The sequence below is a fragment of the Pinus tabuliformis genome, chromosome 7, assembly GCF_031772625.1.
Source record: "Pinus tabuliformis cultivar Carrire ecotype Pingquan chromosome 7, CPIR1, whole genome shotgun sequence".
NCBI lineage: Eukaryota > Viridiplantae > Streptophyta > Pinopsida > Pinales > Pinaceae > Pinus > Pinus tabuliformis.
Genome location: NC_142293.1, coordinates 1,218,602,128 through 1,218,626,162, shown reverse-complemented (window position 1 = coordinate 1,218,626,162; position 24,035 = coordinate 1,218,602,128).

Here is a 24,035-nt window from a genome sequence, read left to right as displayed (position 1 = left end):
ACATCATCTTTTCCTGCCATCTATTCAAGTCAAATTTGAACTTTAACTTGCTCTAACTTCTTCATACGAGCTTGGATTTGAGTGTTGTTCACACCATTGGAATCAGAAAGACGAACTCTTCGATCCGAATCTAGGTTTATCAAGATTCTGACACTTTTATTTTTTTAGCCTAATTTTGAGCACCTCATCACTCCTCCCCACTGAAAGCCTTTTGGACCCCAAAATATCACTTTCAATTGTCTAGCAAGTGAGGGTACAGTTCTCTCACCTTTCTAATCTTGATCCATTTATTACTGAGTTGGAACTTGTGATCTACACGATGCTTATTGTAGCTTGTTGTGTACTTGCCTTTTCCCTTTTCAAGTTGTTTTTTCACTATTTGATGTACCATTTGGAGTCGTTCAATGAACTATTTGGCATTGTCCATGTTACTATCAGTAGAAACATCCTTCTTGCCAAGATGATACAATACATTATGATGCAAATATAAACAAATTCCTCCATTTGATTCCTTTGACTCAAGCTTGAATGTACATCTTGAAAGTATGTATTCTTCTAAACATAACTTTCATGTAAAACAAAATGATGCTTGAGGAAAGTAGTTATAAAAACTATAAGCTTAGAAAGTACATCAACAAACTTTTCACTTATACCTTTCTTATACCTTTTGACCGAGTGGAATACTAGAAGAAAACCCATCCAATGGAAGTGCCTTTCTCATTGCAACTTAAACAATTCACCATTGAAAATTTCTGAATGAAAAGAATTGGGCTTACCACATTGCATAAACATTGCACCCATGTCATAGTTGCATACATCAATCTGAAACTTAAATTACTTTTTCAAGTTTAGAAGAGAAAATATAAAAGTTGAACTGATCTTTCGTTTTAAATCATCAAATACCTCTCGTTGTTTGCCTCCCTACTGGAGGACCTTTTTCACAATTGCCAACGAATGCAAATGAGCTACAATAGAAGAAAAATTAACAAAATCTCTCCTCCAACATTGGGCTACTCCCAAAAAACATCTTATCCAAATGACTATCTTGAGCATGCTTGTGTAATTTTGAGTAGATAAAATGCGTCTACGACTTTACGAGGATGTACAATTCTTTCACCTGTGTCTACAGGAATGAAGTCAATACCACCATAAACTGTTATAGCCAAACGAACTACTGGAATAGAGCCCATAGTGACAGATCCGTAGCTTCCACAGATCCCACTCACTGGAATTATGGTATCACTCTCAAGTACAACTTCAATGTCGGTTGACCAATCCATAATGGCATCAATCTTGGAGAGGTCTAACTTCAACTCACCTTCTCCACATCCCACACAGACTGCCAGAAAGCCCTTGGAAACCTGAACGCACTTGGACAAACCAATTTCATTGCTCAAGTTCATCAAAGAATTTTTATCCAACATATACTTTGACATCTTCAGAAACAAATGTTCTTGACATATGACATCAAGTATTTTTTTCTCATACATGACATGTTCATAATGAAATTTTCTGAAAATGCAAATGTCATCCAAGTAGACTATCATGTCTAGAAATGGCTTCAATACATCTTGCTTCATATGCATGAAAGTAGTAAGAGCTTGGCAAAGACCAGAAAGCATAACAAGCCATTCAAACAAACCTTGCATGGCTTTGAATGTCGTCCTTCATATATCTCCTTCAACAACTCTACTTTGATGAAAACCACTTCTTGAATCCCATTCAATGAAATGCTTTCCATTCTTCATTGACACGAACACAAGAGGTGCACCACATGGTAAAGGAGAAGGTCAAATGATCCTTTTAAATCCCTGGATTTGCGTCTTAATTTCTACGCTTTCCATCACTGACATCCTATACATGCCAATGTTAGGAAGAGGAAAATCTTGCTACATCTGTATCTCATGTTGGATTCCTCTCTTGGGAGGTAATCCCTTTGGTTCCTAAACATCTCATCATATTGGTTAACTACATCAACCAATTCAAATTTCAAATTCGAATCAAAACCTTTAAAAGCTTCATTATCAACATCATCCTTGGGTTTGATCATTAAAAGCACAAAATTCTTGCTTGAATTCACTAGTCTTTTCATCTGCCCTGGCTTAACAAGCGAAAGATTTATTTTCTTGCTATGAGCTCTCATAATATATTCTACTCCACCTTTGAATAAATGATATTTGTTTCCATGTCTATGGAAGATAGTTTTTCTGTCATAAAGATACGAGCTGCCTAAAAATATGCCACAGATGTTTGATAACATAACGTCAAGCTCCACTTCATCTACGATATTTTCATAATGGCGAATCTCAGTTTACACTTGCTAGTAACTTGGAATTGTGCATGGTCACACACCCATCCAAGTGGATATGGTTTATGATGAACGGTTTCCAAATTTAAACTTTTGACAATGTTTTCATAGATAATATTAGCTTGAGAGCCACTATCAAAAAGCTTATCAATCTTGTTGTGTTTTGATATCACCCTTATGTGAAAAAGTTCTATTCTCCTCTTTTTGTTTGGAGTTTCATATTACGAGTCTGAAGAATTAGTGTTGGCAATGGATTCTTTTCCTTTTAACCCCAGGGCTGTGATTTTAGTTTCGTCACCCGAATCAGATCCCAAATCCTCTTGAATCACGATAGTTGTCTTTTATTTTCCTTTGTTGTTGAATTTCTTTGGTTTCATTTCGGGATGAAGCTTCCAACAATGAGCTTCATCGTGACCCTCTCTAGAACAATGTTTACATATTGTTTTGTCTCCTTCCTTTTTAATGGATGCATTTTTATTTCCCTTGAAACCCTTTTCTTTCTCTTTACCCTTAAATTGATTTTTACAACCTTCTTCTGGGGTGTTTTATCCTCTTGCCTCAAGATGAGTGGCTTGTGCATACACATCATCTAGATTATTTGGATTAGACATTAATATAGTATGCCTAAGGTAACTATGTAAAACCCCTATGTCCTTCAGCAATGTGTCTTGTGATTGCAAATCTACACCTAACATCAAAGACCTTTTTCTGAATTCTTGGATGTCATCTTGCACATTTTGACCTTTAAGTTATCTGAAGTTCTACTAATTCATGATGGCTTTCTGCATATAGGCTAGAGGGTAGAATTTTTTTTTTATTGCAACAATGAAATCATTCCAAGAAATTGAGATCTTACTGTGTTTTTTAATCTCTTCTTGGGTCTTTCATTCCCACCATACCAGTGCTGCACCCTCCATTCTCAAGGAAGCTAACTGGATCTTTATGTCATCCTCTTGAAGGTTTCGAATCCTGTAATAGACCTCCAACTGACGAATCCAATTATCAAGCTTCTCTACATTCACTTCACCATTATACATGGGCAGCTCAAATTTAACATCAATATTTAAAAAAGGTGATTTACTAGTTCCTTTTGAAGTATGATGATGAGTATGAGTAAGGGTTGTGTTAGTGGAAGACGGTGAATATGCTTGTGAAGAACAAGATGAAGAATATGGTGGAGAGGGTGGAGGATTATCTCCATTTCCATTACCTCCTTTTCCATTACATCCTCCTGAAGAGCATTCTCCTTTGGGAGGGTTGGAACTTTCTCCTTGCAACCTGCTATTCATCTCTTCGTAGAGGACCTTCACCATCTCTGTCATATCAAAGAAATCCTTTCTAAAGGTCTTCTCATCTTTTGTCATGTTTGTAGGTTCTCCTTCATGAGACATGATCTCTAGAGTCTCAACTGCAACTCGAGGCTGAACTAGTGTTGGAGATTGTTGCAACCTTGCTCTCCTTCCCCTTGACCCAACTTCAGGGCTTCCAACTAGCTTCCCTTCTCCTCTTTTGAGTTTTAACCTTGTAAGCATGACATAAACTTGCAGACAGGTAAATCCTTCTTTCACAAAGCAAACATAGAGCTCTGATACCAAAATGATCTGATTTAGAATATTAAATTCCTGTGCTAAGATCCACCTCAGATTAGAAACAAAATGCTTTCATTGTGATTAAGGATTCATGGATTTTTGCAAGTGAAATGAAGAGTTTTTATGTTAATTTTATGAACAAATTAACATAAATAAGAGACTGAACAAAAACATAAACATGTACATAACAACATCAAAAACACATTACAACAGGAACATGATAAAGGAGTTCACCCCTACTGGGCTACGTCTCCTTGTTCCAGCTTCCAATGGCTTGGGCCTCTCTATTATGATCAAAAGTGTAAAAATATGTGTTTACAATGCTCAAATGTCTTTGAAACCTACTCCAATGAGTCCAGAATGTCCAAAAATGACTATCTAGCCTATTTTTGCATCCAATTTGGTGGAAAACTAAAGAATTTATGACCTCTCCTAGTTTTCCCACTATTCACTCCACAAATTACTCCAAATCGGCATGATCCTACAAATTAGCTCCCAAAAGTGCTAAATGGGCAAAAATTTCACCACACGGCAGTCCATAATCTGTAGGAACTGACTATCCCATCACAAATCACAATCGACGGAAAACTGGTGGTCTTATGGTCTGTGAATGCGGCAGGGCGATGTGTGACTGCGATATGGCAAACCTAACAGTACTATTAACTATAACCCTTAGTCGCATCGCGTCTAGGATCCTTTCGAAAAACACAATCGGCGGAGAACTGGTGGGTAACATAATGCAAGACTCTACCTTCTGTGGTGTGTGACTGTGATCTTTGATTGTGATTAACACATCGCAACCTGGGTACGCTGGGGCCAATTTCTGCAATGCCTTCCCTGTTGCGAAGTGCGATTGTGATTTATCGCATCACAACCCTAACTTGCTTGGGGCCGACTCTTTAACACAAGGAAATATGTCTTTTGCAAAGTTTGATTTGCGAAATGTGGGGGCCAATGGCAACCTCTCACTTTGTGCTTCCCCATTCGCCGAAGGGCCTTGCCACATCATCTTCTCCTACCACCTGTCCAAGTCAAATTTGAACTTTAACTTGCTCTAACTTCTTCATACGAGCTCGGATTCGAGTGTCGTTTGCACCATTGGAATCAGAATGACGAGTTCTTCGATCTGAAGCTAAGTTTATCAAGATTCTAACACTTTGAGTTTTGATCCTAATTTTGAGCACCTAATCCTTTTAGGTCTTTGGTCGCCCTCTTTCCCATAGCATGAGAGAAACTATGGCCCCAGAGGTCCAAAACAACAGTGAGACCCAGCCACAAGATGTCTGAGTGGTTGACTTGTCTCCTAAGGGTTTTGTTGATGATGTTGAATGACTGTGTGTGATGTTCTGTCGATTCCACTTAAGGTTACCTAAGAGGCTGAATCTGATCATTAGAGGAAATTTCAGCCTAAAAGTGACCTCTTAAGGAAAACTAATAAATAATAGTTAAAATAATAAAACAAGAGTTATGAATCTTGGAGGGAAAAGAAGAAAACTACCTTTTTTAGTAGTATTTTTGGCTTATCTCCTTATACATTTACTCAAATTTAAAGTATAGACACTTGTTAGATCTAAAATAAAATTCCACATCCAATGAGCACCCATTATACATACTTTGAGAAGACACATATTGATAAAAATTGAATATACATTAATAAAGCGTGTTCAACACGTTTTTTTAATGTATCTTCATTTTTTTATCAATGTGGGTCTTCTCAAAAGTATGAATAATGAGTTCTCGTTGGATGTGGAATTTAATTCCGCATTCAATGAGTGTACACTTGAAATTTGAGTAATATTACAAGGAGATAGGTAAAAAATACAATTTAAAAGAGTGGTTTTTCCTCTTTTCCTTCCAAAATATTTACATGTACCCCTTTTTAAATTTAAAAGATTTTGATTGGTTTATGTATTACGACATGGAAATTACATGAAAATTTCATGGGCACTTTTAGGATGAAATTTCCTCTAATGCATAGCAGCCTCTCGTCTCATGTTTACCCTATTTGGCATGGTTGCTTGGGTGGATAAGGGCGGAGGGTGTTACAGAAGAAGAGGCATGATCCTTTGGGAAATAATTTTGGATATAATCTTATAAGAGAAATTGCACAAGGAAATTGGTTTGAATTTAGTAAAAGAAGGACTTGCATCTTTGGGAATGAAGACTATGAAGGAAGAGTTGAGGCTGGCACCTGTCCTCCCTAATTTCTAAACAAAATTAACCAATCCGCAAAAACCAAACTTTATTATACTCCATCATTTTTTATAAAAATCCCTTGTAAAAGCATCTAGGCTTGGAGCTTTGTCTGGCTCAAAGGACTAGAACACCCTTTAGATTTATTCTTCTAATATGGGACTCATAATTTTGTTGTTTTCTTCTTTCGTGACTAGCTCAGGAATATGGGAAAGAAGATCTTCTGTGACTAATTCTAGGACTCTTCCTTGTTCTTTGTAAAAGGCTTTGAAAGAGAAAAGATCGATTCCTTTATTTTATCCTTGTATGAAATGAGTTCTCCATTGAATTCAACAATATTGACATTTTCTGACACTCCCTCACTTTTTCCTACTTGTGGAAATATTTGGTAATTTTGTCCCCTAACTTGATCCATAAACTCCTTGATTTTAATCTCCAAATATCTTCCTCCTCCTTGATTTTTTTGTGCATCTTAGTAAATGTTTGCTAAATTTTCTTTAATAATGATTATTTTGTCACCATATGTGTAGGTTTTAACCCCGTACAAAAATTGCCTGCAAACGAATTCTTGCATAAAACATAAAATAGATATACACAGAGATTTTACCCTGGATCCCAAAATAGGACTACCAGATTGATTTTTCATTATATTCCTTTCAGTGTTACAATACATATATATACATGTCGAAGCATCCATAAACCACAATCCATTAACCCTGGATTAGAACATAATTGTAGTTCCCTTGACCAGATCTACAAAATTCCATGGACAGAAAACCATCATGCCCAAAACCATGTGTGAAATCCATGCACAAAACCATAGGTAGGTCTGCTCACCTAATATAGGGTCCAAAAAAATGGGGTGTTGTGCCGAACCCTGTGGAAGGGGGTTACTGCCCCCCTGCAAACCCCCCCCACGTTTGGTGTAGTTGTGGAAAGAATATAACACACACCCAACATTCTCGCACTTGTTGTTTTCTTTCCACAAGAGAGCTTAGTCATTGGTCCAACCCTACAATGCCCATTGTTTCTCTACACCAAGAGAACTTCTAAGTGCTCACAGACTTTGTCAATGCATCTACATTATTCTTCAAAGTGTCCACCTTTACCAAAAACACCTTTTTATCCTCAACCATATTCATCACAAAGTGATATTGAATATCAATTCTCTTTTTCTTTGAATGATAAGCAGGGTTCTTTTCCAAGAAAATTTCACTTTGGTTGTCACAGTCTATCCTTATAGTTCATTGTACTAACCCAATACTTGAACACAATCTCTGCAACCAAATTGCCTCCTTCCTTGCATGAGTGGTTGCCATGTATTTTGACTCTATAGTTGAAAGTGCCACTACATACTACTTCTTACTCATCCAATTGACTGCACCTCCAAATAGGTTAAACACATACCCACTTGTAGATCTTCTTTGATCCATATCTCTAGCCCACTATGCATCAGCAAAGCCACAAATGTCCAAAACTATGTCCAATCATGTTCTTCCTTGATAGCACAAACCATAATTACTAGTGCCACGCAAATACCTGAAAACTTGCTTCAGTGTTGTCCAATGCTCCTTCCCTGGTTTTGACATAAACTTGCTCAATACTCCGACTACATGTGAAATGTGTAGTCTAGTACATACCATTTCATACACCAGGCTACCGACTGCACTTGTATATCAAACTCGAGACATCTCCTCTTCCTCTTCTTGTGTCTTGGGACACTTTTCAACAGATAAATTTACGCCTACAGGAATAAGAACCTTCATCTATTTATTATCCTTCATATTAAACCTCTATAGTATTGTATCGACATACTTCCTCTGGTTTAACCAGAGCTTCTTCTTTGCCTGATCTCGTTTAATTCCCATGCCCAAAATATAGTTTTCAACACCAAGATCTTTCATGTCAAATTTGGATGACAATTGGGTCTTCAAATGCTTGATAATTTCTTTGTCATTTCCAACCAACAACATATCATCCATGTTAGGATATTCCGACACATAGGATATAGTTAAGATCAACTTGGTCTTGTGTAGAGTTAGGTATAGAGTTAGGTAAAGTGTGTTTCTTTACCGTTGTACATTTTGTAACTTACAATCCGACGGTCACGATATGTAGTGATCTGACGGTTCACTCTCTCCTCGGTATTACCGACACTTGATCTGTGGCTTGACACCTGATTGGTCCATGAGTTCTATTTAAAGCGCATGGAGGGTCATTGTTCGGGTAATCCGTGCATGAGAGAAGCTTATGTAAATTTTCATTCTTTGATTAATAAATTTCTTGTAGTAGCCACGTTGGCGCAGGCCGTGGACTGTTTCCCTCTTTGAGGGTTTTAACCACGTCAAAAATACTGGTGTATTGATCTGTGATCTGGTTGTGAGCGGTGTCCTTTTGGTGGTTTTTTTTAGGAACTTACCCTGTAAATTCCTACATGGTATCAGAGCTATTTGAGGGCCGCGTCCGTTGGTGATCCAAATCTGAAGCCGGTAGAACTGCATCCGACTGTCGTTTCCTAGATCTGTTGTTTCTGACTGCTTTCGGGCCGAGAGGACTGCTCTGTTGTGTTCAGAGCATCTGTTCCAGTGAGGAACCCCTTTCGTTTCACGTGAAAAGGTTTCCGGTAGCCCTAGCTGCATCATTTTTAAGATCTGGAGGTATACAGTCTTTATTTGCAGTTTACTGTTATTTTCTCTCTGCTTATTTCGGTTTCGGTTTATTTAGTTTTTTTTTAACCAGATCTATACCTTTCATTTCTGCGTATGCTCTTTGCCCTGCGACTCTGTGCGATCTGGGCAAATCAGAAACAGAAAGGAAGGATTTTTCTCATGCGTATGCTCTTTTCCCTACACCTTAGTGTGATCTCGGAAAATCAGAAACATTGAGAAAAATATTTAGTTTTTCGGCTAAAGCTAACTTTGAGCCGCAAGGTTCATTTTTTAAAATATCTAGTTTTTTGACTAAAGATAACTTCGAGCCATAAGGTTCGTTTTCTTTGCATGTCCGTGTTGGGTTTTGGGTTTTGTGTTTTGTAGGGAAAAAGAGCTTTCTCAAGGCAAGCACGCAAACCAAGGCCCCCCCCCTCGCTCTCTCTCTCTCTCTCTCTCTCTCTCTCACAAATTTTTTGTATAGATCAATTGGTTCAAAGCTATTTTAAGAGAGTAGAGGTCTTAGGTTCAAGTCTCCATTTTGTGGGGGCGGATTTTTTCATTTCCGCACATTCGCGCACTTTGCCGGCAACTTCAACAAATTTTTTTCAAAAAGCCATAACTTCTTCATCTGGAAGCCTTTTTCAGAGCCGTTTTTTTTAAAACCGCCTAATTTTTCGAGATATATCCATTGGAACACTTACTTTCAGCATCTTCAGCTCCAGTTTTTTACAATGGAAAGTCCATGCCAAGTCATTCTTGACAGCACTAACTACTTCCAATGGATATCCTACATGGAAGATTTACTTAGAAGTAAAGGTCTCTACAGAATAGCCACAGGCCAAGAGAAGAAACCAAAAGATGAAGACAAGGCTGCAAAATGGGAAAATAGACAAGATCAAGCACGTGGTTTGATAGGGATGTCTATTTCTCCTGATCTTAGATTCCATATTGCAGAACTTGAAACTCCTCATGAAGCATTGGAACAAATCACTAAAGTTTTTGGGATTAAAAATGAAATTAGAGCCCATCAACTTGAAAATGAGTTGCTTACATTGGATCCTAATAATTTTTCTTGCATTGAAGATTTCTTCTCCAAATTCAAGACCCTTAGATATCTCTTGGAAGGTGTTAAGGTTAAGAAAGAAGATAGTAACCTTATTTATTCCACCCTTACTAAGTTGGGACCAGCCTACTCTGTATTTGTTTCCACCTTCCATTCTACAAGGGAAGCTTTCATTTGTCAAGGAAAAGACTACAAGGCCCCTTCCTTTGACTCTTTTTGTGATTCTTTAATAAGAGAACAAGAAAAACTCTTACACCTTGGTCTTCTTAATCTTGGAAACTCTTCCAAGAAAGCGTTAGCTGCCCAGCAGCAACCAAATTCAAAGAATCCTAAGAAGTCATATCCTAAAAAGAATGGTCCTAAACCAAACAAGGGTCCAAAGCAAACTCAGCCTCAAAATGAAAGATCATTTCAGCAAAATGATAAGACCAATAAAAACAAATGGAAGAAGACTGATAGACATTGTAACTATTGTAATCGAGATGGCCACTTAGAATCTAAATGCTTTAAGAAGATGGAAGCCTTGGAAGCCGCAATGAAGAAACATAACATCCATGTGGAGCATTCTTCAACTTCAACTTCAACTTCATCTTCAGGAATGGCACTTTCTGCATGTCGTTGTCAATCATCTCAGTCTGGTTATGCATTAAATGTATCTTCTTCTTCTCATTCTCATGAGTGGCTCATTGATTCTGGAGCCTCTTATCACATGGCCAAAAACCAAACCATGTTTTCTTCTTTAAATGATTGTAACACCAAAAATATATATGTTGGTGATGATAGATCTCTTAATGTTGTAGGGACTGGAACTGTTCATCTAGACAATGGTCAGTTTAATGATGTATTATGTGTTCCAACCTTATCCTGCAACCTATCTGTATATCAGATAACTCATTCAGGTGAAGGTAAAATTGTTGAATTTTCACCTCATGGTGTTGTAATCAAGGATCTGAGAGATCCTAAACAAATTCTAGCTACTGGTATTGCTGATGATTCCACAAGGTTGTATAAGTTTCACAACTTTGGGTCATCAAATCTTCCCTCAATATTTGTTGCTCATAATGATGAAGTGAGCAAACTTTGGCATGAACGATTTGGTCACTTAAACTATCGCTCCCTTCAGCATCTATGTAAAGAAAATATGGTGACAGGTCTTCCTATGGTATCTTGCAGAGATGGTGTTTGTTCCGGATGTGTACTCGGAAAACATCATCGGGACAGTTTTGAAAAACGTGCCTCTTGGCACGCCTCAGCCCCTTTACAGCTTGTGCACAGTGATTTATGTGGTCCACTTCTTGTTGCTTCATTCTCTGGCTGCAAGTATTTCTTAACTTTCATTGATGATTTCTCCAGACGCACTTGGGTATACTTCTTAAAACTCAAGAGTGAAGTATTTAACACATTTTTGGCCTTCAAAGCCTTTGTTGAAAAACAATCTGGACATCAAATTCTTAAGCTAAGAATTGATAATGGTGGAGAATATGTTAAAAACACATTCATCAACTTTTGCACCGAAAATGGAATTCAAATGCAACATACTGTTCCATACACTCCACAACAAAATGGTGTAGCTGAAAGGAAAAATCGCACCTTAAAGGAAATGGCTAATTGTATGCTGCAATCTAAAGGACTCAGTCTTAGTTTTTGGGCCGAAGCAATTAATTGTGCAAATTATATAATCAATCGCACTCCTACTAAGGTTCTAAAGAATATCACTCCAGAAGAAGCTTGGAGTTCCATTAAACCAGATGTAAGTCACTTTCGTGTTTTTGGAAGTGAAGCATGGGCCCATATTCCAGATGAAAAGCATAAAGCTTTAGAACCTAAGAGTGAGAAATGTACTTTTGTTGGATATTCTGAAGATGTAAAAGGTTATAGACTTATTCCATTTAAGTCCAAAAATGTTATCATTAGAAGAGATGTAAAATTTGATGAAAATAAATCGGCCTGCGAGCCTAGTCCGGCGGATGTGCCACCTTTTCCTATCTCTTCTACTTTTGAAAACATTTCTTCTTCAGATGATGAAAGTGAGGATGACAATTCTCCCCCACCTTCTCAGGATCCTCAACTTCCAAGATGGGTCCGTGCTACTCGGGATGCAGTAGGTGATCTTGCCGGTGATCCTACAGATCAGCGACGTACACGTTCTCAGTTTGAAAGAGCCTCTTCTTTACTGGCTCAAGCTCCAGTAAATCATGATCCTGACACTTTTGCAGAAGCTTCAGGCCATCCACATTGGGAAGCAGCTATGAATGAAGAATATCATTCATTGTTGGCAAATGATACATGGGATCTTGTTCCTCTACCAAAGGGACGCAAACTTGTTAGATGTAAATGGGTTTACATAACCAAGTATGGACCAGATGGGAAAGTTGATAAACATAAAGCTCGTCTTGTTGCTAAGGGATTTTCACAGGTTGAAGGCATTGACTACACTGAAACCTTCTCCCCTGTTGCCAAAATGAACTCCATCCGCCTTGTTCTTTCCCTTGCTGCCTCTTTAAAATGGGAAGTCCATCAGATGGATGTTAAATCTGCCTTCTTGCATGGGGACTTGCATGAAGAAATCTATATGGAACAACCCATTGGCTTCATCCAAACAGACTCCAGCCTTGTATGTCGACTTAAGAAATCCCTTTATGGTCTCAAGCAAGCTCCTCGGGCTTGGTATGCCAAAATGGATAGCTTTCTTTTAGAATCTGGCTTTTCTAGGTGTTACTCTGACAATACTGTCTACACCAAGAAAGTGGGCAACTCTCTTATCATCCTTGTTCTTTATGTTGATGATCTTATTCTTACTGGTAGTGATCCCAACCTTATAAACCATGTGAAGTCCAGCCTTAAAAAGAAATTTGAAATGACAGACTTAGGACACTTACACTATTTTCTCGGTCTTCAAGTCTTGCAATCCAAGGAGGTGTTGTGCTCTACAACAACCCCCCATTTCATATCATCTTTACTTATAAACATTAACGTATGAAATGGGTCCCTTTAAAATTTAATTTGGTATCAATGCTATTATCATCCAAAAAATCCAATAAATGAATAAATGCACTTTATAAAACTTTCTGGGCAAACCCTTAAAAGAAATCATGTAATGATTTTTCATTGCGATAAAGCAATCGCAAGATCGCATATCGCAATGATACATGAATTATAATTAAGTACCCCAAAGTTTTCCGCCGATGCGCATTCGGCGCATTCGGCGATCGGCGATATTCCATGTATATGTTATAATGCCCCATGCCAATAGTCCCGACGCGATACACATTCGGCGAATTCGGCGATCGGCGACATGCCACAACAGTCGTGATGTTCCCAAAGACTTGTCCCGATGCGATGCGCAAGCAGGAATCGGATATCGGCGGCAATCTCACCCATGTCTTATTGCGCTCAAATCTTTTCGCCGATGCGATATCGCATTCGGCGATCGGTGATATTCAATGCACACCATTAAAGCACACTAATCATACCCCCGATTGCGATCCGATAAAGCGCGGTTTTCGACGAAGAGCCGTTAAGTGATGGGATGGCACAATTCATTTGTAATAAAAGCTTGATCGCTCACGCAATCCTTCGTCTATGCTCAACCGCCAAAACGTCCATTTCATGCTTAAGTGAATCGTTCATCCAAATAACGCTATAATGGACATTTAAGGAATGACAGATTGAAAACGGCTAATTAATAAGATCGTGTCCTAAAATCTTTTTACGGATTGTATCCGCGCCCATTTTAAAAGCTAAATCCTTCAGTTACGCCTCTATTCATATGTGTTGTATCACTTAGGAGTTTTTCATCGCTATCTCTGTGTATTACGCCCAATTGCCTCTTTGTGCAAAATTCATTCACAGAAGCTAGGCCTGAGAAGATGGGAAAGAAGTCCAAGAAGACTGCAGGTGCTTCCGCAACACCAACTGCAGGACAAGCGGCCGCAAATAAGAAGAAGGAACTAATATCCGATACTACATGCACGGGGCTCACCAGAGTGACTTGGCAAGGAACTTATAACTTAATCGAAGCTGAGCAACCAGAAAGGATAGTGACAGAAGCTAGTGTGGACTTACTCAAGAAGTCTGATGCAACTCTCAAAGATTTGGCCGACTCTTTCCTTCACAGGATAGCGGCCAGAGAATAGATTCTTCCCTATACTGACGTTGTGCGATGGGCGATTGAAGAAATCCCCATATTGGACAGAACTTTCAATACCAGAGATGGAAGGATTTTCGGATCATTCAAGCCAGAGAACCTAAGGCAAATGTATCATTTGCCCGAGCCAGAGAAAATATATAACAAGGCCTTTTTGGAGAAGTTCGCAACCGAGAATGAGATCGAATCTAAACCTATCAAGGATTGGAGGCAAAATCCCAACAAGCACAAGCATGAATCCTCCGGTAAGTACTCGGTCGATTCTTTGGCTTCTCCTTATTGTTATGCGGAGATTATGATGTGTAGGCTGTGGGGATTGCATGATTCTGCCAATTTTACCATTGAAATGGTTCCTTTAATGGAGGCAGCAGTAAATAGTTGGATTATGGATTGGGCTACTATTCTTTCGGATAAATTAGCAGTAGTTGTTCATGATTTTAGATCTCAGACTGTTGTTTTAGAAAGGAAAATGCCCCCGTTCTACTATAGTGCATATATCTTAGACACTCTTTGTTTCAATTCCGAATTTCCTGTTCTTGGGTGGAGGTGGACTGCACAGGACCCTTCACCCATTCATATATATCATCAAAAATTGTGGAAGTCTTCTTATAAAGACCACCTGTATCAGATCTGTAATGGTTTTATGGTGCCCATTTACTATTCCATTTTTGATAAACCTATTTCAAAAATTTCCTATCAAGCTTCCTTTGATTTACCAGCAGTTGCAAGTTGGTTTGGAGAAGAAAATTTCACCTATATCAGAGTTTTCGGCAGTGAAGCCGACCCACATGTGCTTCCTCTATATGTTCCAGATAAGCTGCTAGCAAGGGAAATTGCATATCAAATCATGGCTGAGAGTACTACACAGACTCTCCAAAGAGAAAAGAAGAAGGGATGGCCATCTTTTCCCTTCAGATGTGGTGTTTATACTCTGCATGATCTTAAACATGCAGAAAAAGAAGCCACAAAGCTTCAGTCTTTAACTCTGGCCATGATCCCAAACAGACCATACGACCCAAAAAAGACTACTTACACTGCATTAGAACAGGCCAAATTAACAAGGTTTGATCATCAGCAGATATGTTTGATGACCTGTTCGTTGCCTCCGAATCAATAGGTCATGCTAAAGAACTCGCTAGGATGCGATATAATGATGAGGGATTAACTGAGTTCAATAAACTCAGAGAACAGAGGTTGCAAACTCTGCCTCTGGATTTATTGGCAACAACCCCAGCGACATCATCAAGCGGACGTGTTCAGGAACAGGTCAAGGAACAGGAGGAGAGGCAGAAGAAGCAACAGGAGAAAGAACTGGCAGATAAGCAGAAGAGGGAGCAAGAGGAACAGCAGAAAAGGGAACAAGAAGAAAGACAGAAAAAAGAACTGGCAGATAGGCAGAAAAGAGAACAAGAGGAGCAGCGGAAGAAAGAAAAAGAGGAGCAACAGAGGAAAGAAAAAGAGGAGCAGCAGGAGAAAGAGCAGCAGAAGCAAACCACCAATGTAGACACTACTATGGACCCCAATTTATTACAAGAATGGCAGCAATTTCATTCCATCATCAATGGATTGGAATGTTCAAAAGATGGGGATAATTCTAAGACAAACGATACGCAGGATGTTACCTCTCCTCAGGTTCTAAGTGGAACCAGCGGCCCACCAAGTTCTAAAGAAGTTGAAGTTATTCCAAAAGACCCCTCTGACCAGATTATTCTACAGATAGAAGATATTCCGCCATTGGATGTTTTCTACAGCCCAAGACACAGGGCAGTTGTAAAGCGGTCGAGGAAGAGACGAAGGATTGATCAACCTTCTATCTTCCCAGAACAAACGGTCATGGGTAATGTAGTATGGAAGGAGGAATTGGATCCCTCCGATGACTTAACAAAGCTATCACAGTATGCAGGCGCTTATTCGGCGGCAACAATTGACAAAGCATCGGAGGTGAGCCTTCTATTGAAGAATAAGGACCGAGAAATCTTTGCGTTACAGACAAAATTGGTTGAAACAAGGAAAAGGGCAACACAAGAAGAAGAACAGTTGCTGGCACAACAGCAAGAAAACAATCAGCTGACTCAGTAATTGCAAGCGGAAAGGCAAAGGATCGATCAGGATGTGATCCAGAAACAAAAAGAATTGTCGGAGGCATTGGAAAATTTGAGAACGGCGAATGAGCAAATGATAAAGACCAAAGATGAGCAAATTGCTCAAATGTCATCGCAGCTAGAAAAGATGAAGGGCACATCGCAGGTAAAAGAGTTTAAATCTGAGGCATTATTGATAAACAATGCATTGATAGCTCAGGTCAGACTCTTGTGTCAACAGATCGCTCAAGCTGAGTCCCTATGTGAGCTAACTATAGCAGTAAATCAGCAGGTAGAAAAGGCCAGGACTGAGCTAGATCAAGCGGACGAGGCCATTACTGCATATCTTGATTGGCAAGATACTGATTTGGGAAAAGCAGCAAAATTGCCCAGGATTAATGAAACACAGAAAGATATACTTTTCACAGAATGGCACACTCAAGTGATGAAAGCAGAAAGGGCGGCTTCAAGATGTAAATCAACCGCCAGCAATCTAGTGGATCTAGTCAATAACACTCTTTACCTGGCCAATATGATTTCTCAATGTACACCGGGAAAGATAACAACTCCAAATACATTAGAGCAAACATGCTACCCTGAATTAGAAGAAAAAGGAAGATTAATCGCTGGAGTTAAAAGCTTATCTTTAGATGCATATTGGCTCTTTTTAATCAAGCCACATACACAGAGATCTGCCCTTAAGTGCCTTACAGACGCAATCGGGTGTATAATTCCCGATATCCAAGATGCCACCTACGCTGCACAACTCAGTTCGCGCCTCAACAAACCTCCGGAAGTTGAGCCAATGCTTGCAATTAATCAGCTCAGATTCAAAGGAAAGCAGCCGACTTAATGAGTCACCCTCCCGCTTGCCAGATCGCCAACCAAAACAGGATCAAGAGTTATTGATACCAGCTTAGTAGGATTTCTGTTTAGTAGATATTTAAATTAGATTAGTATTTATAGACCCTTTCATTGTTTTGGAAAGGGTCGTAAAATTTTGTAACAGACTTAATAGGTTGAAGTTTGCACTACTGTGCTTCAGTCACTATTCTTTTATGAAATTGGACCAGTTGTTCTGAATTTGACATCAAATTTTTTAATGCAATTGTGCATTATTGCCTTTGTTGAGGACGATTTCTGTGTTGAAGGAAGAACTGCTAATAGCGATTGATATTTGGGAATGTGCTGCAGCTCATATGGTACTTTTATCTACGTCTGAAGTCATTCTTTTTATATGAATTGTTATGCTATATATTCTTGCTATTATTGAATACATGCATGCGTTATAACAGCAAACCTCTATCTCAGCCCACTATTGGATGTTTTGCGATTTGCATTTTCTTTTAATCATGTATGTAACAATGATATAAACGATAAAGTGTAGTAATTTCGCTGTTATAGCTTTGTGTAACTATTTATGCACAGAAATCTTGAACAATTTAATATCTATGTTTGAAGACAGAGTCATCTATATGCCTGTCTAAAAGCTCAGATCATCAAACGCTACACTTTAGAGATTGATAAAACCCCGGGGTAGATTATAGTTATTATATTCCTGCCGATAGTTGTAGTTATTCGCTTATCACTAGCATAATCTATAAGTCGCTCATCCATCCCATTTTATCTATTTCTGGGAAACTGGTCCCATTATCCCCAGTCGGAGCCACTATTCCAAACGAAAAAGGAGTTGTACTAAGGTCCGGACCGGGTGGTTTCCCCTATGTTGTTGCAGCGATTTTCGAGGCCTCAACATAATTGGCGCTAGAAGGAGGGCTATCAACTGTGAATGGCACATAAGTCCAAACCTATAAGCCATTCTAAGAGTAATTCTCCCTTTGAATCCCCTCGACTTTCCCATTTGCACACTGGTTCGTCGGTATCCAAACAAGGAGAAGGGGAATCAACTACCACTGCTCAAACCCATCATACCCCAGAACAATTAAGTCTTGAATCACCTGAAGTCCAGTCTCTAATCCATAAACTTCAGAGCTTCTCGATTTCACCACAGAAATCTGAGGTATCACAAAGCAGTGCGACTTCGCAGTTCAATCTAACTCATCCTCTTACCAGACTTCAGAGCGAAAAACTCGATATTGAACCCACTGAGTTCCCTTTACCTAAAAGGAAAAAGGCGAAGAAAATTACTGAAGGATCTGATAGTGAAGAGCTTTCATCCACGTCCTCCATTGCATCTTCCCCTCTGCGAGGTCAACCATCCACTCCCCCATTACAAATTGTCGTTCACCAGGGATTAGAAGCCTCAATATCCCAACCTGTTCACTCCTCATCTTTGATCCCTTCCCATACATCTGGAATCCAAACAGTAGTGTCAACCACTGTCGCTATCGTAATGGCAGACCCATGGACTAGGCTAGGCACAGTCAACATGCCTGGACCATTGCATGATCTACCCGATGCTCCTGAAAAATGGCTGCCTAAATTTAACCCAGATGACGGGACCCAGGCTGGAGAACACATTAATAATTTTATGTTAGCAGTTAACTTAAAGGGAGTGACAGAGCAAGATGTTGTTGTAAGACTCTTCCCCTACACATTACAAGGATCAGCATGATCCTGGTATTTTTCCTTACCCTTTGGTTCAATTACCAGTTGGAACACATGTCAAGAGCAGTTTCTTACCAAATATGGAGATGATAGGTCCTTAGCTACTTTAATAAACGACCTCTCCAATCTGAAAATAGAGCACAGGGAACCAATAAAGGAGTTTAATGCCAGATTTAATAAACTCCTGAATAAAATCCCTACAGCTTCTAAGCCAAGTGAGCAAATTCGAAGTGAATGGTACATTACAGCTCTACCTGCCAACATAGCCATTTTTGTGGACAGGGCTGGGAAACCTACCTTAGCTGAAAACATGAGAGAAGCACTTGCTGTTGAAAAGCGCATTAACGCTCTAGAGAAGAAAGCTGTTTTGGAAGATAGAAAAGCTAAAAAAGTCTCATTCAAAGAGGATTCCAAGAAGAAAACCCCTAAGGACCCATACGACATGGAAGGTTTACAAAAAGTCCTTAAAACGTTGTCTAACGAAATGGTTGAAATAAAGAAGCAGGTGGCCGAAACCTCAAACAAAAGACCATTTAGGAATTATAAGAAAACTGAAACTAAGCCACCCAATGTTATATCTAACGCAGATTCAGAGCAAGAAGAAGAGGAAGAGGAAACAACCTCACAAACCGATGATGAAGAAGAAGTAGCCGAATGCCATGGAATGTGGGATTTTATACTCCCAAACTCTGATACCGAGAATGATGAAGAAGCCTTTCCGGTTACTACAAGAAGTAAAAGTACTTCTGAACCTGCCCAGGCAACTTCAAAGAAAAGGAGCGCAGGTGCAACCACGACAAAGGAAAAAGTTCCCCCAAAGAAATCGCCTGTAGTAGTTCCTCAAAACCAGCCTTCAACTTCTAATTCTCCTTCAACACCCAAAACATTAGTGGTATCCGATTCAATGGAATATAATATTGTTGATGACATGAAGAAAACTAAGGCAAACATAACTATGTTTGAGCTTAGTAAACTAAAACATCAGAAAAAATTACTTCTTAAAGAATTGAATGTTGTTCCCTCTACTCCCCTTCCCAGTGCAAGAGCTGCCAACGATTCAGGCCAACCTCCTTCAGGTATGGTTGAAGCTACCGATTCAGTTCTAATTGGAGATAGATCAAATTCTCATACTCCACCCTTCCTGCTGACCTATGAGATTTATAATAGAAACCTGCACAACTGTTTAATTGATTCGGGGGCATCATCTAATATAATGTCAGCTTCAGTTTGTTCTAAACTGAATATTGAACCCCAGAAGTCTGCTATTCATATTGTACAGTTGGACAAGACCAAAGTGCAGGTTGTGGGAGAAATTAATTCCGTAATGTTACACTAAAAAATGTCACCATGACCATTTACAGTTAGGATGACTCTATCAACAGTCATGCTACCCTCTTAGGCAAGTCTTATGCCTCTGCTTCCCATGTCAAACTCCAAAAAAGAGAGAAAGTCTTTCTAAATGTATTTATCTCTAGGGACGCAGGTTCTCTCAACCTTACCTGCGGGGACGCACCCAATGTTCACAAAAACTGCGTCTTTGGACGCTCTGTATGTAAAGGTGCAGGTGCGTCCCCCTGAAAAGGTTAAAATGCGCAAGTTTCATCTTTAAAAAGTCACTTGTGGTCATTTCTAGAGCATTCTAGAAGGTTGTTCGACGTGTATTGAGCGCCTCCAGATGGTTCATGCACTCCTACCAAAGAGGAACTTATCCCATCAATAGGGGAGCTATCCCATCCAAAGAGGGGATTATCCCATTGATGGTGGACCTGATTAACTTCCTCTTGAGCACTATAAGTACAGGCATTGGGCCAGAAGGAGAGGAGGTTGAAAGCTATACATTTCTAAGGGTAAATGCTGCAGGAATTAGGACTCCCATTTAGAAGCTTGTGAGGAGAGATTGCCATCTTTGCTTGTTCTATTTGGAAGTGGGTGAGCTTTGTCAAAGTAAAGGAGAACTCTTGATGGACCCTGGGAGGGACTTGAACAACACCAAGGCTCAGGTTGTATTTGTTCCTTTTGTTACCTATTAATGCAAATGAGTCTGTTCTTCTCAATAACTTGTTATTTATGAGTTGTTTCATGTACTCCTTGGTCTATGTGTTAAATATGTTTTATTCTATGAGATTATCAAGTGCTATTTAATCGTTTGATTCTTAGTGTATGCAGGTTTCAAAGTGAAGGAGGAGCTCATCCGGATCAGCGGAGCTGGACTGCTACAACAGCGTTGGATTACAGGTAGGATCTAAACACTTGATTTCCCATATAGTAAATGCATGTTTAGAGAAGGATTGCTCTTGTTTGTCTTGTTTGTCACTAGAGAGTCTTAGGCTCCTAGGGAGGTTGGTTGTGTCCGCACAATCGACTCTTTCCTCCTGACACGTAACCAACAGGTTGTCTGCCGATCCCAGGATTGTACAGAGGATAGATATCTTAATTGTTGACATACCTGAATTCTAAGGTTTAATTTTGAGCAGAGATTGGTCCGAAAAACTGCATGGGTACATTTCCACAGATTGGTCACATATGTGGCTTCCCTACAAGGGAAAGCCAAATCAAATAAGGATCGATCGAGAGAAGCATATGACCCACACAGTTACTGAATTTGAGCAAGAAAACCAACCTGTTGCATTCAACAACAACATTTTGGGGAACTATTCGTCAGAGTCATTCTTTGGCAACTTTGTTGCCCAACCATCTCCTTTTTCAGTCAATCATTTTACATCTCAGATTGAAAATTTTTCACAAACTGATAAGTCCAGATGTTTTAATGATGCTGAGGAAAATGTAAATATTTTTGTTAATACTCCTTTATTTTGGTCTTTATATTTTGATGGCTCTAAGTCCAGCGAAGGCTCAGGAGCAGGTTGCATTTTGGTTAGTCCACAAGGAGAAAAGACAATGTTGTCTTGTAGGTTAGAATTTGAATGCACTAACAACACAGCCAAATATGAAGCTTTAGTCCAGGGATTATATAAAGCAATCGGCCTCAAAGTGCAATATCTAAAAGTATTCGGCGATTCGGAAATCATTGTCAAACAGGTGATGAACGCAATTCATTGTCTTTCAAGTCACCTCAAGCATTATCAATCGCTAGTACAGGATCTTACCTCACACTTTTCAGCATTTAACATTTCTTCCATTCCTAGGTCACAAAACTCGGCAGCCGACCTACTAGCCAATGTAGCTTCTAAGCTTTTACCTTCTGAAGACTACAGCCTTGATAGATTTTCCGTAGAATTACTTTTTAGGCCTTCAATTCCCGACAATGTCACTAATTGGAGAGTATTTAACCATGATGAAGATATCTTGCAGTTTCTTACTTCCGAAAAATCCTATGACAATCAAGTTATTGAGGAAAATGACCATGATCTACAGATGAAAGAAACACCTCAAGAAAATTCAATTCCTAAACCAGTGGTAAAGCTCGAAGATCTTTATGATATAAAAGACAGGTTTAAACCTGTAATTAATGCAAAGCTTCAAAGTTCTACCCTTAGGTTTGAATTGATAAATCTAGGTACTGACCATGCTCTTCAAAACATCAATTTAGGATTAGGACTTTCTCAGGAAGAAAAGGAAGCATTTATTAAACTGTTGAGAAAAAACAAACAGGTCTTTGCTTGGAAGTATGATGATTTGAAAACGTATGATACATCTATTATCCAGCATACCATTCCCCTGCTTCCTGATCAGAAACCAATTCAGCAAAAGTTAAGAAAAATACATCCAAATTTGGAGAGCCAGATAAAGTCGGAGCTTAACAAGCTCTTAAAAGCCAAGATTATTTTTCCGGTCCGACACTCAAACTGGGTCTCTAATATGGTGCCAGTCAGGAAGAAAAATGGCGACATTCGAATCTGTATTGATTTCAGGAATCTGAACAAAGCGAGCTTAAAAGATAACTTCCCATTACCGACTATGGAACAAATCCTCCAATCAGTAGCAGGCTCTGAATTGATGTCCTTTCTTGATGGATTCTCAGGATATAACCAAGTTCTGGTTCATCCTGATGACCAACTTAAAACCACATTCAGAACAAAATGGGGAACATATGCATATCAGAAAATGCCTTTTGGACTCATAAATGCAGGAGCAACATTCCAGAGAGCCATGGATATGGCCTTTAGAGGGTTGATTAATCGAACAGTAGTCGTTTATTTAGACGATATTACTGTATATTCTAAAAAGAGATATAATCATTTGCATGACTTGAATCAAATCTTTCAGCGATGCAAAAGGTATGGTGTTTCTCTGAACCCAAAAAAGTCTTTCTTTGCTCTTGATCAAGGAAAACTCTTAGGCTTTATTGTATCCAAAGATGGCATTTATATTGATCCTGATCGGATCAAGGAAATTTCTGAAATCCCTTTCCCACACAATAAAAAGTCGATGCAGTCATTTTTAGGCCAGATTAATTTTGTTAAACGATTTGTTCCAGATTTTTCTCAAATTGTATTACCACTTCAGACAATGATTAAGAAGAATTCAATCTTCAGGTGGGGATCAGAAGAAAAGCAAGCTTTTGATGTTATCAAGCAATCAATAATCAATGCCCCAGCCTTGAATACTCCAAATTTTTCTAATCATTTTACATTGTATACCATTGCGTCCGATGTGTCTTATGCTGCAGTTCTCACGCAGCCAAATGCTCACAATTTAGAGGCACCCATATCATTCTTCAGTTCAAATCTTCAGGGTGCCGAATTAAATTACTCTGATGTAGAAAAACAAGCCTTTGTTGTATTTAAAGCGGTCAAACATTATAGACCCTTTCTTTTAAAAACCCATACAAAAATAATAGTTTCTTTCCCGGCAGTTAGGCAACTATTAATCCAAAAAGAGCTGGGTGAAAAAAGGGCAAATTGGGTCACAGCGCTTCAAGAGTATGACCTAGAAATTAAGCCAGCAAAGATTGTTAGGGGCCAAGGTTTTTGCAGGATATTGGCAGGAGCATCCAACATTCCAGAATCAAGCGATACAGATCAAACTCAAGAAATTAATCAGATAAGTGTTACTGATTCTGGATCTCAATATGCAGATTTAATCTTTTATCTAAAGAATGGTTATGCACCTCCAAATTTGTCTTATAAAAACAAAAGGGCCATTAGATTAAAAGCGAAGAATTTTACAATCATTGATGACGTGCTTTTTAGACAGAATTACGATTCTATCTTGTTAAGATGCCTTGAAAAATCTGAAGCCCAAAAGGTTTTGCAGGAGCTACATGACGGACCAGCAGGAGGACATTTCGGAGCTGACACAACAGCTCACAAAATTATTCATGCTGGTTACTATTGGCCTACTTTGTTTAAAGATGCTCACGAGTACGTAAGGAAATGTCTAAATTGTCAAACTGCTAGCGGAAGACAACGTAAATCAGCTTTCCCCTTGCAACCAATCAACATTGAACAGCCATTTGAGCAATGGGGATTGGA